The sequence below is a fragment of the Bacillus rossius genome, chromosome 1, assembly GCF_032445375.1.
Source record: "Bacillus rossius redtenbacheri isolate Brsri chromosome 1, Brsri_v3, whole genome shotgun sequence".
Taxonomy (NCBI): domain Eukaryota; kingdom Metazoa; phylum Arthropoda; class Insecta; order Phasmatodea; family Bacillidae; genus Bacillus; species Bacillus rossius.
In genome coordinates, this window is record NC_086330.1 from 58,481,852 (window position 1) to 58,496,318 (window position 14,467).

At 36.4% G+C, this 14,467-nt stretch overlaps 1 protein-coding gene across 11 annotated transcripts in view; it reads right to left on the reverse strand.

Moving 5' to 3' along the window:
• Positions 1-14,467, reverse strand: part of LOC134536437 (calpain-A-like) — a 221,877-nt gene that overhangs the window by 52,920 nt on the left and 154,490 nt on the right. The gene's annotated exons all lie outside the window — the stretch shown is intronic.

The window sequence follows — 14,467 nt, forward strand, 5'->3', positions numbered from 1 at the left end:
TTGCGTGTGTTGTTCTGTCACAGATATGTGTAACTGATATTTATAAAGTGTAATATAACGGGCGTAAAATGTTGCGTAAGTGTTAATTATTAGCAGTTTCGCAGCTGTCTACATTCATTTTGTTGTAGGAGAACTACAAATGCAAGAGAGTTCTAAAGATAAAATCTACAGAAATAGCATTTATAGTAGAGAAATATCGTAAAAATGAAGTCATCAACATACGCAGGCCGGGCTCGGCTTGGCTTCAAGATCACAGGTAGTGGAGTTAAGACGGGTCCTGTTGTTTTTCTGTAATATAAGTTTATTGTGTTCGTTGGGGGAGGGGAGTGGAGAGGTTTGTAAGCTGTCACCAGCTACCTACCCAGTAGCAAGATAGGCACACATAGTCTAGCCGTGGTTTTACTTCGCTCCTGACTGTGCGACCGGCCGAACCAACAGCAATTAGATACGGCACGCGGCAGAAGCGCCACGAACTCTTCGGCTGTGCACTTGATTTGCGCTGTAGGACGCAGCAAGCCTTGATCTTTACATTTAATGACCAATCCCCAGGTGCTTAGTCGGAGGAATTAGATTAGTTTTTCTGCGAGTCCGCCGGGATTCTACTTTAAATTAAAAATGACAAAAATCTCTACAGAAATTTGTAACATAAATTAACCTGGCATCTGTAATAAGAGACCAGCATTTAGTTATGAAGATACCTTTATGAATACGTCCTGTTGACAGCGACGAGTTTTGTTATGACTGCAGAATTTTTGAAATTAAACTTTATGCAGACAATAAACGCATTTATCCTTAATACTTGATCTATTATTTGCAATAAACGATTTGTTCATCTCCAACTTAAAGGCGTATATCATATTTGGAAAGCACTAATAACCATCAGTTGTACATTTATGGGTTATTTTTTCGTGATAAACCTTCAGCCGAAGTTTTTTTGAATTCTTACTCACACTGGATAGCATAAGTTCTTCTTCATTCCACTAACGGCACATATATCCATGATCTTAAATCCTTTCTCTATTAATAGACGTACTTATGTCAATGGAGCAAAATTTCCTTGAATACACCAGCAATAGTCTCCAACAATAAAACACTTACATAGGTTGGTTACTAAATGAGATTTTCTCCATGGTATCTCAGCTTCCTATATATAAAGAAGAATATAATAACAGTCATACATTACAAATAAAAAATAAAAATAATTAATATGGCTTAGGAAAATATTACCTATTATAGATAATATCAACACATGTAATAAATATTTTCTTTCGTTTCACAATCATGATCCTTGATTTATCTTCTCTTTGAAAATTTTATTTTTTACTTCCAAAATTTTCCTTGGTCCTGTATATTATTTTACTTACCTTTGTAAATGATCAAATCTATAGGGAACAGTCGGTTAAATTACGCGTTTCCTTCGTTTATGCGAAGTGGAAATTAACAGAAATACCGGCCTTCCTAATTAAAATCACTGTGGTTAAGTAACGAATGGTACATTGTGCGTACCTCTTGTATTTCGAATCTGATTTTTTAACAGTTTAACTATAAAACAAATGCGAGTAATTAAAAGCACGTTTTTAAATATTACTATAAAAGTGTTATTCAACATACCTAAAGTTAGTATTACTAAATTAAAGTAAATAATTTTATGATAAGCGGGGGTGAATATGTCAACGCAACTTAACAGATCAATACAGTTGCTAAGTTATTTAAATGCACTGTATTTATTTCAGTAATATACTTATTTTCTAGTACACATTTTAGTCCAATTTTTTATAGCGCGAGTGTAATAAATACTATTCATTATAAAATTATTTGTTAGGGGCTAGTTTTAGAAAACCAAAAGGTTATGCAAGTTTTGTTTCCAACAGTTAACCGTATTAACACGTCCGTGTACCACAACATTATCTAGTGAGAAGTTAAAAACATAAATTTCAACAACAAATAGGTTTAGTGGTTTAAATTTTTTAATGGCTTTTAAGTAGATAAGTTTCTTACATTATTTACGATTGGTATATTTCGTGTGCCTTTGCTGGCTATAAACAAGAGCGATTATAATAACAAATAAATAATTTATAGACAACATTCCATTATCATGTTATGAATTAAAATTTGTTTCTAAACAATTATTATTAATAAAATAACTTAAAGAGAGGTAAATAATAATTTTAAAATACATTCCTAAGAACTACAGCAGAAAATTTAAATGTGTAAGTGAAACACATTTCTCAAACATGCATGTTATTCGGAAAGTCTTAGTTTTGCACCACGCGCGCAACGCGTGAGAAGAAGACGTGAGAGGATGACCTTGCGAAAGGGTTGGTAACATTCCAGGAAGGAGTTAGCAACGCAGCCTGCCTACGCCTCCTCTCCTCCTGCTGAGACTGCGCCCAGACGCGTGCTGGAGCCTCGGGCCCTCTATGTCTCCATTAGAAATGTGCTTGCTGTGTTTATTCTGTGTTTTGACTGTTAAGTTGATTAAATGACTAGTCTGGAACCTATACTATTTGGAAATTCTTCATTTTTAAATATAAAATAAATATTTACGCCATTCCTCTACAAAGCTCTTGAAACTCTCAGTTTCTTTAATCACAATGGTGATAACGGTGCGAAGATTTATTTTGCATATGGATACCTGTCCGGCAGCCGGTCTGGATTCGAATGATTCAACCATGCGACTTCGAAATCTTCTTAAGAGGATAGGAAAAGTATCAACGTGCATGACTCACGAAAATATAAATACAAAAATAGAATTTGAGCGACCTCAAAGAATACAACGGGGTTTGTTATGTCGTCTAAATATTTTCATTATGGTGACCTGAAGTACAGAGAAAGTAAAAAAAAACAATATTTAGTTTTAAAATTTTTAACTTTCTTCATAAAAAATGGGCTTTAAAATAAAATTATATGGAAATAAAAAATTGATTGTAAAGTTATAAAAATCAGTCAAGTTAAACCTCTACAATAACCAAATAAAAGAAAGAAATTCATAACTATTTTCGTTTTCAATTTTTAAATTAATGTGAAAATAATTTAAAATTATTATTTTGTTAAAATATTTAGTAATTATATTGCTTTTTCTTTTATGATTTCAATAATTTTACAGTTATGTTTATTTCATAGATTGTATTTTTTTCTAGGGTTTCACAAGCCATTATTTTATTTTAAAAAAATTCGACTAAAAATAACAATACACTCTATTATTTCAGGAAATCCAGGTCTCCATAATGAAAAGATCTAGTCGCCCAGATTATATATATAGATAGATAGGTAGATAGATAAGATAGATAGATAGATAGATAGTTTCTCAAAGATGTTTTTGGTCAGTTCGCCATACCTTCCTTACAACTTCAAAATTAATGATTTAATAACGTATATAGACAATTTACAAAAATTAATGTTTTGAATTAAATTATTATAAAAACATGTTTATAAAAGCCTTATTTTGGTCACAAGTCTACGCCATTTTTGAGATTGCCATAGCTATATAAATAATCTTACATGCATGACAGCTGTTGAAGCGAATTAACCGAAGTAAGTTCCACATACTTTTATAACTTAATTTGTAACATAACTTATTTAATTTTTTCATTACTTATTTATATAGAGTTTGCAATGTTACTTTATATTTATCTAAACCCCAATAACACTGATATTGTCTGCTGTTAGGCTATATATTATTTCTCATAGGTGTTTCTTTGCCGTTACGCTAAATCTCCCATTGTACTTCATCAAAATGTATGATTTGCATTTACACAGCAACTTTGCTCATAGACTCCGCATTATACTCACAATTTATTATACAACTTTGTATTTCCAAATGATGAGGAATGTATTTACAAATGATGAGGAAATAATTCCCAAGAAAAGTAGGCATAACAATGACCATTAATAAAGCACAAGGTCAGACGCTTTAAAGGGCAGGTTTATATTTCCCAGAACCTCTTTACCACGTGGTTTTTTCACGAGTTCGTATATTCAATGGTAGGCCTATTTATGTTTGTATCAGGCACATACAGCCAAAAAGTAAACGATTATCACATTATAACTTCTAACATTGTTATTGAAGAAGATTTTAACTGTAAGAAGTGTAAAAATAAATATTCGATACGGCCAAAATCTGTTGGTACTATATTTTCAATACTTTGCATTAATAAATACTTGCATTTACATACTACCCCATTATTATATTACCATTCGATGTCTGATCAAGATAAAATGTTTTATTCGCACGGGTAAGTTATTTGTTTTTATATTCTCGTAATTCATCCTTACAGCTCCCGCACACTAGGCGACTAATCACACAAATGACATGGTCTGCATCCACCTTCAAGTCGTAGCGACACGCCTGAGCCTGGCCGCCGCGGACAAGTGTGTGCTCTCTCAGTAGTTGCCACGCACTCTCAGGTCGCGGCGAACTGGCCACGGCAACTTGGCCGTCTAGTGCGGGAGCTGTTAAACATTATATTTTAGGATTGGCATCCATGTTTTCTGGACCCGGCCACAGGCTGAAAGCAGTGATGATGTTAGCCATGCGGTGTCATTATTGACAGTTGAAATAACCATAAAGCCATTAATTATTATCTCCTTTAAAGAGTTACTTTATGTGATTAAATACTACATATCTCAAAATAAATAACCTACTTTAATACACGTGCTGTTCTGTTAAAACCAAAGTTAATACAATTGTTGATATCAATCACTTCACCACTTGATGCCGGGAACATAAAATGGGAACGTTTTAAAAACTGATCTCATCTAACTTACGTCAAGTACGTCACAAACCATCTCCCGAATGGTCTTTTGCTATAAAATACGTAAAGAGGCCGGCAAAAATGAGTTTAGTTCAAGTCCTACAAACGTTCATGGAAGTTACTTAGTTATATATTTGAGTTCATATTATTATGATACGCAAACACAAGTATCTATAGGTGTAATTTTGCAGAACTACACAGCGTTGTCTATGTCAAAGTTATTCTGTTTATTTTACCAAGGCGTGAAAGTGAGAATTTCTCAAGAATATCTGAATAACTGTTTATTTATCCTTACATATACATTTATTATCTCAAAGGCGGCCATATTGTGTTTTCGCTACGTATGGCCACTTGTGACACAACGCTAAGGCGGAAGAATACTGTGATCCTTACGGTGTTCCCGAGCCGTGATAAAACAGACTGCGTTTGAACATCACTGTGAGAAACGATAGCAACAACATTCACTGAAATACCATTTGCAAGTTTCATAAAAATTATAATTTGTCATCATTATAAAACTATTGCAAGTAGTGTTGTACTTTTTCTCGTAAAAATACATATTTATAATCAAATTCCCATGAACGTAATGAAACACACAGTAAAATATTTTTGGGGCGGTAAATTTATCTTAAGAAATATGTTGTTCAATAATAAACTTTTTTCCCAAAAAATATATTTGTTTAATGAAACAACGTAGGTTACGTAAATTATTTTTATTTATTTTCTAGGGATGAGCAGTATGATGGAGGAGGGGGGGAGGAAGCAAATTGCCAGAAGTATTAAAAAAACATTGGTTAAGTCAAAGCGTTCAGAAGCATAAAAATAGACTATTTGATGCCCCTGACTTTTTACTTACTGACATCGGCGATAAAGTAAACTTGTATAGACGGTTGCAGTGAATGTCCGAAAATATTCGTGTATGGACTGCACTACACGAATCTGAAATAACAACTAAGAAGGCAAAATTCGTTTGTAAAACAGCGTTTTATACATTCCAGGAAAACGCAAATTTCAGCTCTTGTATTCAAATGGTTGCAACTTTTATGTTTAACCGCATCCAGTAGGCTAAATTGAACAAGCTTAAAACGTCCACACACCATTTGGGTGTATATATACGTACACACACATACATATATATATATACATATGTATAACATATAATATCACTGTTCGTACAACGTACAAGTCCTCGTTTACCACCATAAAATGCAAGGCCCTCTGATAGCAGTGTAAATACCAACGTGTGTGTGAAGCTATAGGTCCGCACTTCATATGGGTATATTTATATCATATTAACACACTGTGCCTACAAGTCCTCGTTTAACACCAGAATATGCAAGGTCCTCCGATTGCAGTGTAAATACCAACGTGTGTTTGAAGCCATAGGTCCGCACTTAATATGGGTATATTTATATCATATTAACACACTGTGCCTACAAGTCCTCGTTTAACACCAGAATATGCAAGGTCTTCTGATTGCAGTTTAAATACCAACGTGTGTTTGAAGCCATAGGTCCTCTTTTCATATGGGTACATTTATATCATCTAACACACTATACTTACAAGTTCTTCGTTTAACACCAGAAAATGCAAGGTCTTCTGATTACAGTGTAAATGCCTTTGTGTGTTTGAAGTTATAGGTCCGCATTTCACATGGGTACATATATATATATATATATATATATATATATATATATATATATATATATATATTTATATATATACATATATAAATATACATATATATACATACATATACATATATATAAATATTTGGTTTGGCACCGACTTTAAAACGATTAGTAGGTAGCACCTACCAATTATAATATTTTATTAAAATTATAGGTAATAATTATGTTTGGACAAGAACTGTCACATTGCAATTTATTGTATTGTTTATACAATTTTATTGTTTATACAATTACAATGTGAAAATTCGTATCCAAACATATTACCTATAATTTTAATAAAATATTATGATTGTAATTATTTATTTTTCGATTTCTAGTACCTATAGTATTTTGTTGTGTTTTTTTAGGTCCGTTCGGTTTTTTAAAAATATTATTTTTATGTTTTAATGTTCATGTTCGAAGGCTTAGGGTAATTATGACTTCCAAATAAAATTAAAAATACATAGGGCCTATTTCTAATAATACATATTCCTACTAAGAAGTTTATGATTTGAATGTAAGATAAAGGTTGTAAAGTAACGCGTAATAAAGAATTAATTGTTCATGTAGCACAGCTTACATGTATACGCCTGAAATGGCACCCAGTTAAGGTCCTCGGATCATGCGTCTGTGGCTTCGTAATGTGTGAAATGAGAGACGTCCACCACGTCCTCGCAACCAGCGTTAGACACTACGGAGATGTGTATTAGATGTGTGTAAACTCGAGCGAAATGTCCTCGTTTGGAGCGTTGAGAAACATGGGATACACACCGTGTGTAAAGGAGTGTAAGTGACAACGATACTAGCGTGACGTGGTGGTAACACACACACACTACATACTTGATTCTCTACGGTCTATCCGAGGACCTCAAAAAAAAATTTAAAAATCATGTTTTCACACACTAGGTTGACAGAACAGCGTGAATCCGAGGTCTTTTAATCCGAGGACCTGGGGGAGGTCCTCGGATTGCCAAAGGTCCTCGGATCCACGCTGAAATATCATGCGCAAGTCCTCGGATGATATCCTAAGTACACACACACACACACACACACACACACACACACACACACACACACACACACACACACACACACACACACACACACACACACACACACACACACACACACACACACACACACACACACACACACACACACACACACACACACACACACACACACACACACACACACACACACACACACACACACACACACACACACACACACACACACACACACACACACACACACACACACACACACACACACACACACACACACACACACACACACACACACACACACACACACACACACACACACACACACACACACACACACACACACACACACACACACACACACACACACACACACACACACACACACACACACACACACACACACACACACACACACACACACACACACACACACACACACACACACACACACACACACACACACACACACACACACACACACACACACACACACACACACACACACACACACACACACACACACACACACACACACACACACACACACACACACACACACACACACACACACACACACACACACACACACACACACACACACACACACACACACACACACACACACACACACACACACACACACACACACACACACACACACACACACACACACACACACACACACACACACACACACACACACACACACACACACACACACACACACACACACACACACACACACACACACACACACACACACACACACACACACACACACACACACACACACACACACACACACACACACACACACACACACACACACACACACACACACACACACACACACACACACACACACACACACACACACACACACACACACACACACACACACACACACACACACACACACACACACACACACACACACACACACACACACACACACACACAAAGCATATTCATTCAAACATATACTTATGTATAAAAGTTACTAAAAATTAATTAATGCTAGCACTAACACACAAATATTTATCTACAAAACATATGCTTGCACATGCATGCATAAAACATGTGCACAAAACACATTCTTATACAACACTGCCCGCAAACACATTCTTTCAAACATGTTCACACAAACACATTCTTACAAACATGCTTACAAACATGCACATAGGCTACAAACACATGCTTACAAACTTGTTTACTAGTGCATGTAACAAACACATATTTACAAATATCTGCATTCAATCTTACATATTAAAAAAACATACTAACCAATGCCAATACATGCATGTAAATACACAAAATAGTAGGTAGGTACCCATTAGCATATGAAGCCACAAAAATATGACATGCATAATCCTACAAAATTATGATACCAAAATACAAAAACCTGTACACTAAACATAAAAACTAAATCCTGCATTCATAATACTTACAACAATGAATAATACAACCTTTTCCCCCCCCCCATAAAAAACAAACCCTACACCCCTATTACACAAAAAAAATTTTAACCTTAAAATTGTAAATATGTCTATAAAAACTACATTCCCTAATGTGAAAGAAACCATATCTACACAAAACCATCCACAAAACCTACTAGACCTATAAGAATCAGAGCAGATTCCTACTACAACTGACAACAAATACAAACCACGTAGCTACCCAACAAGCATACATATTTTAAACAAACACACAAACCAGCAAACCATATACACCACATTATATTGATAGGTATTAAAACGAACCCAAAATCATACAAAGGGATAAAATTTGGGGGGGGGGGGGGGGGGGGGGGGGGGGAACAAAAGATATTAGTTAGAACATGTAGTAAAACTTCAAGAATATTATCATATCCACAAGCACAATTAATTACTTTTGTAAAAATCAAGAACACACACTTTATATTGGACTGTGACAACACCACTCAAAACATTTTCACTAGTCTGCTTTTTCTTACACAGAATTTAAAAAAAAATCATTTATTTGAAATTATTTTTAATGACTAACATTTATGTACTCCCTGAACAAATCTGCAATTACAGCCACCAATTTCCAAGAAAAACTGGTACCAAAACAGTACAGTGTAATATTACACTAAGTGTAAAATAAACCATTAACCTTAAACACTTGTTTGTCAAATTGATCACAAAACTAAAATAACTTTTTTTTGAAATTATTACCATATTTACCCTATTTTATGTGGTATATTAAACAAATAAAAGTATTTTGTTACTACCTATACTAAAATTAGGTAAGGAGAGATTTAAAAATGACTGCATGTATGGAATGTTTCACTGTATAGGATGTAGTAAAAAAACTTAATGTCACTAGAAGTAAAAAACTACAATCTAAATTTTAGTTTTACAACTAAATTCTGGCTTAGCAACTAAACTATAACAAGAATTAATTATGTCTTTTGTTCTGCAAACTGTAACCTAACACTAGGATTAAGTGTAATGTCATACAATGCCTGGTATTACAAAAATACGCAATTAGCCTACTGAATTAGGTAGTAATTTAAGTTAAAAGAATGCCTAATAATAACTTTAATGTTGAATACAAACCATGAAAATTAAACTAAATTATTTTAAAATTTACTATAGCAAATATCACTTTCTTTAAAATGATTTAAAGCACAAAATAAAAACACAATCTGGCTTCATATATTAACATATACATAGTATAATTTGGGGAAAAAAGTTCTTTGTGACACACTAAAAGGTTAATGGTTGATACCATGATATATTATACCACAGAACTTCGAAACCACCATATCAGCTGGCATGCAAGCTAATGACCTGACTTGGTACACAGATATTACCAAGGCACGTTGCACTATATGTCCTGTTATGTGTTTTGCTATCACTTTATTTAACATTACAAAGTTCATATACACTCATCATTCAAACATCTATAACTTTAAAATGTCACTGCTGTATTCCAACTGCCATCTTCACTATATTGTTGTTTGTGCAGTCCTGCCAACCTATGTCCATGACATCCCCCCTTCTTTATACAACCTGAAAAGACGCTAGTCTTGTTTTTATACAGCAGCATTACTCAAACAACTCAAGTTACTATAGAGATCAACATCATTAAGTCACATTATGAAGTCATTGGTTATGTTATAGTATTATAGATCAAGTTTTTGAGGAGGTACTATGATTCTTCCACTTCGTGTCATTTTGAATGAGGATTCTTCCACAGGTTCTTGACAGAATCCAAGAAAATCAGGTGAGCTTGCCCTCGAGTCGGAGTCTGTGCTGGCAGCTGCCTGGAACAAACGTTTAGGAATGTCTCCTCCTGACGTCTCCGCTATTTGTTCCTTCTCTTCGTTTGTTATTGGAGGCGAGATGGCACCAATGGGTTTTAGAAACCAGGAATTTCTTCTGTATCGTCCACGGGGTGTGTCAATCACATATGATTGAGAATTTGGTATGGGTTCTACCACTGTTGCTGGTACCCAGTGTTTGTGTGCTTCTCGATACATGACATGATCACCACACTTTAGTTTACCTGGCATGGTTTTGTTTTTGTTAAATAAGTCATGATCCCGCTGTCGCAGATTTTTCAGGTTTTTGAAGACTCCTTTCACTACTGCCGGTAGTAAAAGCTTGTCACTTGTTGGTAGTAATGTTCTTGTCCGCCTTCCCATTAAGCGTTGAGCAGGTGAACCGATCATACCCCTAGGCGTGTTCCTGTGATGCAGGAGAGCTAACATGATATCGGTGCCTTCCTCGTGGCATTTTGAAATGAGATTTTTCGCTTCTTGGACGTAACGTTCAGCCAAGCCATTGGAACGGGGAAAGTGGGGGCTGGATATGCGCAGCGTAAATTTCCATTTCATTCTGAAGGATTCGAATTCCTGAGAAGTGTATTGAGGGCCTCCATCTGTTCTCAGTTCATCGGGAATGCCATGCAGAGAAAACCAGCGCTTCAATTCCCTGATGACAGATTCACTTGTTGTTGATGTCATACGTACAAAATCAAAAAATCCAGAGTAACTGTCTGCAATGACTAGGTAATTTGATCCTTTGAACTGGAATAGGTCAGAGCCAACATACATCCATGGGCGAGAGGGAATATCTACCTCAGTAAGACATTCTTGCGGAGAGTCTCTTTGTAGTTTCCGGCAAGTAAGACATTTATGCACATATTCTGTAATGTCTTGAGTCATTCCTGGCCAGAACACATGATCTCTTGCCAATTTCAGGGAGCCTTCGATTCCCTTGTGAGCACAGTGCAGGTGGGAAAGAACAAGTGCCTTCATGGTCTCTGGAATCAGTGTCCTTGTTCCTTTAAAGATAATGTCATTATAAACTGCTAGGTCTTCTCTGTAGGTCCAGTATTTTTGCAGACTCGATTTTAACAGTTTACGTTTCTCTGGCCATCCCTGTAGGATTGTGTTGCGCAAGTCTGACAGTTCTTCACTTGAGCCTATTGCTTTTGTAAGATCTGAAATTCTCTCTTTTGTCATGGGAACCACAACACTAATTTCGAAGGTTGGTTGTACTTGGGTTTCGACCACACTGTTGCAGTCTCTGCTGAGGGTATCTGCAATATACAGCATTGAACCTTTTTTGTAGGTCACGGTAGGATTGTATGGCAGTACTTCAAACAGGATCCGTTGTAGTCTTGCAGGAGCATCCAGGAGTGGTTTTTTGAATATTGCTTCTAGTGGCTTGTGATCCGATTCTACTAGCAAGCAATGATTTCCCCAGATATACTCATGAAATTTCTTACAGGCTGTTAAGATGGCAAGGGCTTCTTTTTCAATCTGACTGTAGTTCAGTTGAGCTTTGGTCATTGCTTTGGAAGCATACGATATTGGCTGATTTTCTTGCAACAGCACTGATGCTACTGAGTGGCTGCTTGCATCTACGGACAGAGTCACTGGTTTCGTGTGATCATAATACCTTAACACTGGTGGGGACCTGAGACATTGCTTTAGTTTCTCAAATGCAGCGTCTTGTTCGTTGTCCCAATGCCATGCTACATGTTTTTCGAGATTCTGTCTAAGTGGGGCTGACAATTCAGAGACGTTTGGAATGAATTTGGATAGATATGTTACCATGCCAAGAAATCTCTGTAATTCTTGCACTGAGGTGGGCTTCTTGATTCGTTCAATGGTTTCTACTTTTTCCGGGTCTGGTGACATCCCTGCACTCAACAGGATGTGTCCAAGGAACTTTATTTGTTCTTGGTTGAATTTGCATTTACCAGGATTTAGTTTCAGGCCAGCGTGCTTCAGTTTGTCAATAACTTTCTTTGTACGGGCGTCTAACTCATTTTTGGTAGAAGCATGGATTAAAATATCGTCCATAGAACACTCTGCACCTTCAATGTCTGTCAATATGTGACTCATGATTTGCTGAAACACTTCAGGAGCTGAGGCCAGTCCAAACGGCATGCGTTTACATGCATATCTTCCCCAAGGTGTCGCAAATGTTAAGTATTTTGATGTCCTGCTTGAGACTTTTATTTGCCAAAAACCCTTTCTGCAGTCCAACAATGTAAAGTATTTTGATCCTTTTAAACGTGTAGCAATTTCTTCGATTGTTTGAAGAGGAAAGTATCGCCTCTTCAAGTTTTTGTTGATGTCGGAAGGGTCAATACATATTCGTACCTTATCGTTTTGACGTACTACCACCATTGGTGAAACGGCTGGAGTGGGTTCTGTGATAGATTCAATTATACCATTGGCTACCATGTTATCTAATTCTTTTTTAACCTTATCTCGTATGGGATAAGGGACCCTTCTGGGTGGGTGCACTTTGAGGTTAGGTTGATCCACAAGATCTATGTCGTACACAAAGCCCTTTAAACATCCAATTCCATCAAACAAGGGATCGTGTGTGTCAACTGTTTCAAGTCTTTTTATAAACTCTAGATTTTCACAAGTCCTCCTTCCCAGTACACACTGATGGCCATTTGCAACAACCAAAAATTTCACCATGACAACTTTGTTTCTGTTAGTTACCACTCGTGACTTTGTTTCACCAAGTACTGGTACCGAGTCTTTGCTGAATGACACTAGATATTTAGTTTTGGACGGATTGACTTTTAGTTCACATTTGGCTACAGTTGAGGTTGTTAGGATGTTGCACTGAGCACCAGTATCCAGTTTGAATCTAATTTTATGGTTTTTGGGTAATATTAGAGTTTCCATCCAATCGAGTTCATCATTATCTTTAGACAGGGTGGAAACCAGAAAGTGCTCACCAGGCTCCACGTTCCTTTCAGGTGGCTGTAGTTCGCCTGGAGCGAATGAACGAGTCATTGTGTTCACTTGCCTTGCCTTACACTTCTGTGCAAAATGTCCTTGTTTACCACACTTTCTGCATGATTTTCCGAATGCAGGACAAGATCTTGGTGGGTGTGTAAATCCACACCTGGAGCACTGGTATTCTTTAGGTGGTGACGATTGTTTCTTTACCGTTTGTGGCCCTATACCCACTTGTTCTAAGCGAACTGCGTCAATATTTGCTGAAACACCTGCTGTCATAGTGCTCAGTTGTTGTTTTGTGAGTTCCGTAGCTCTACAAATTTTCACTGCTTGATCAAATGTCAGTTTCTCTTCTGCCAGTAGTCTTTCCCTTACTTTGTCACTAGCTACACCCACAACGATTTTGTCACACAGCAAACTTTCAGATAAGTCTCTGAAATCACATTTCTTTCCTTGGTTAATGATTGTTGTGAGAAAATCATCGAAAGGTTGGCTTTCCGCTTGCATGATTTTATTAAAGATGTACCTCTCATAGGTTATGTTGGCCTTGGGTGTGAAGTGTGCATCAAATTTCCCTTTGATAACCTCAATGTCTTTTTCTTCATCACTGTTGAGTGAAAACGTGTTGTAAATATTTGCAGCATCCTGTCCAATGATCGTCATGAATGTGGCTACTTGTATTTCAGGACTTTTCTTCATCAGGTTAGTAGCTACTGCATACCATTCGAATTGCTGAATCTACGATTTCCAAGCGATAGCCATGCCCTGTTCAGTTATTACTAACTGTTTGGG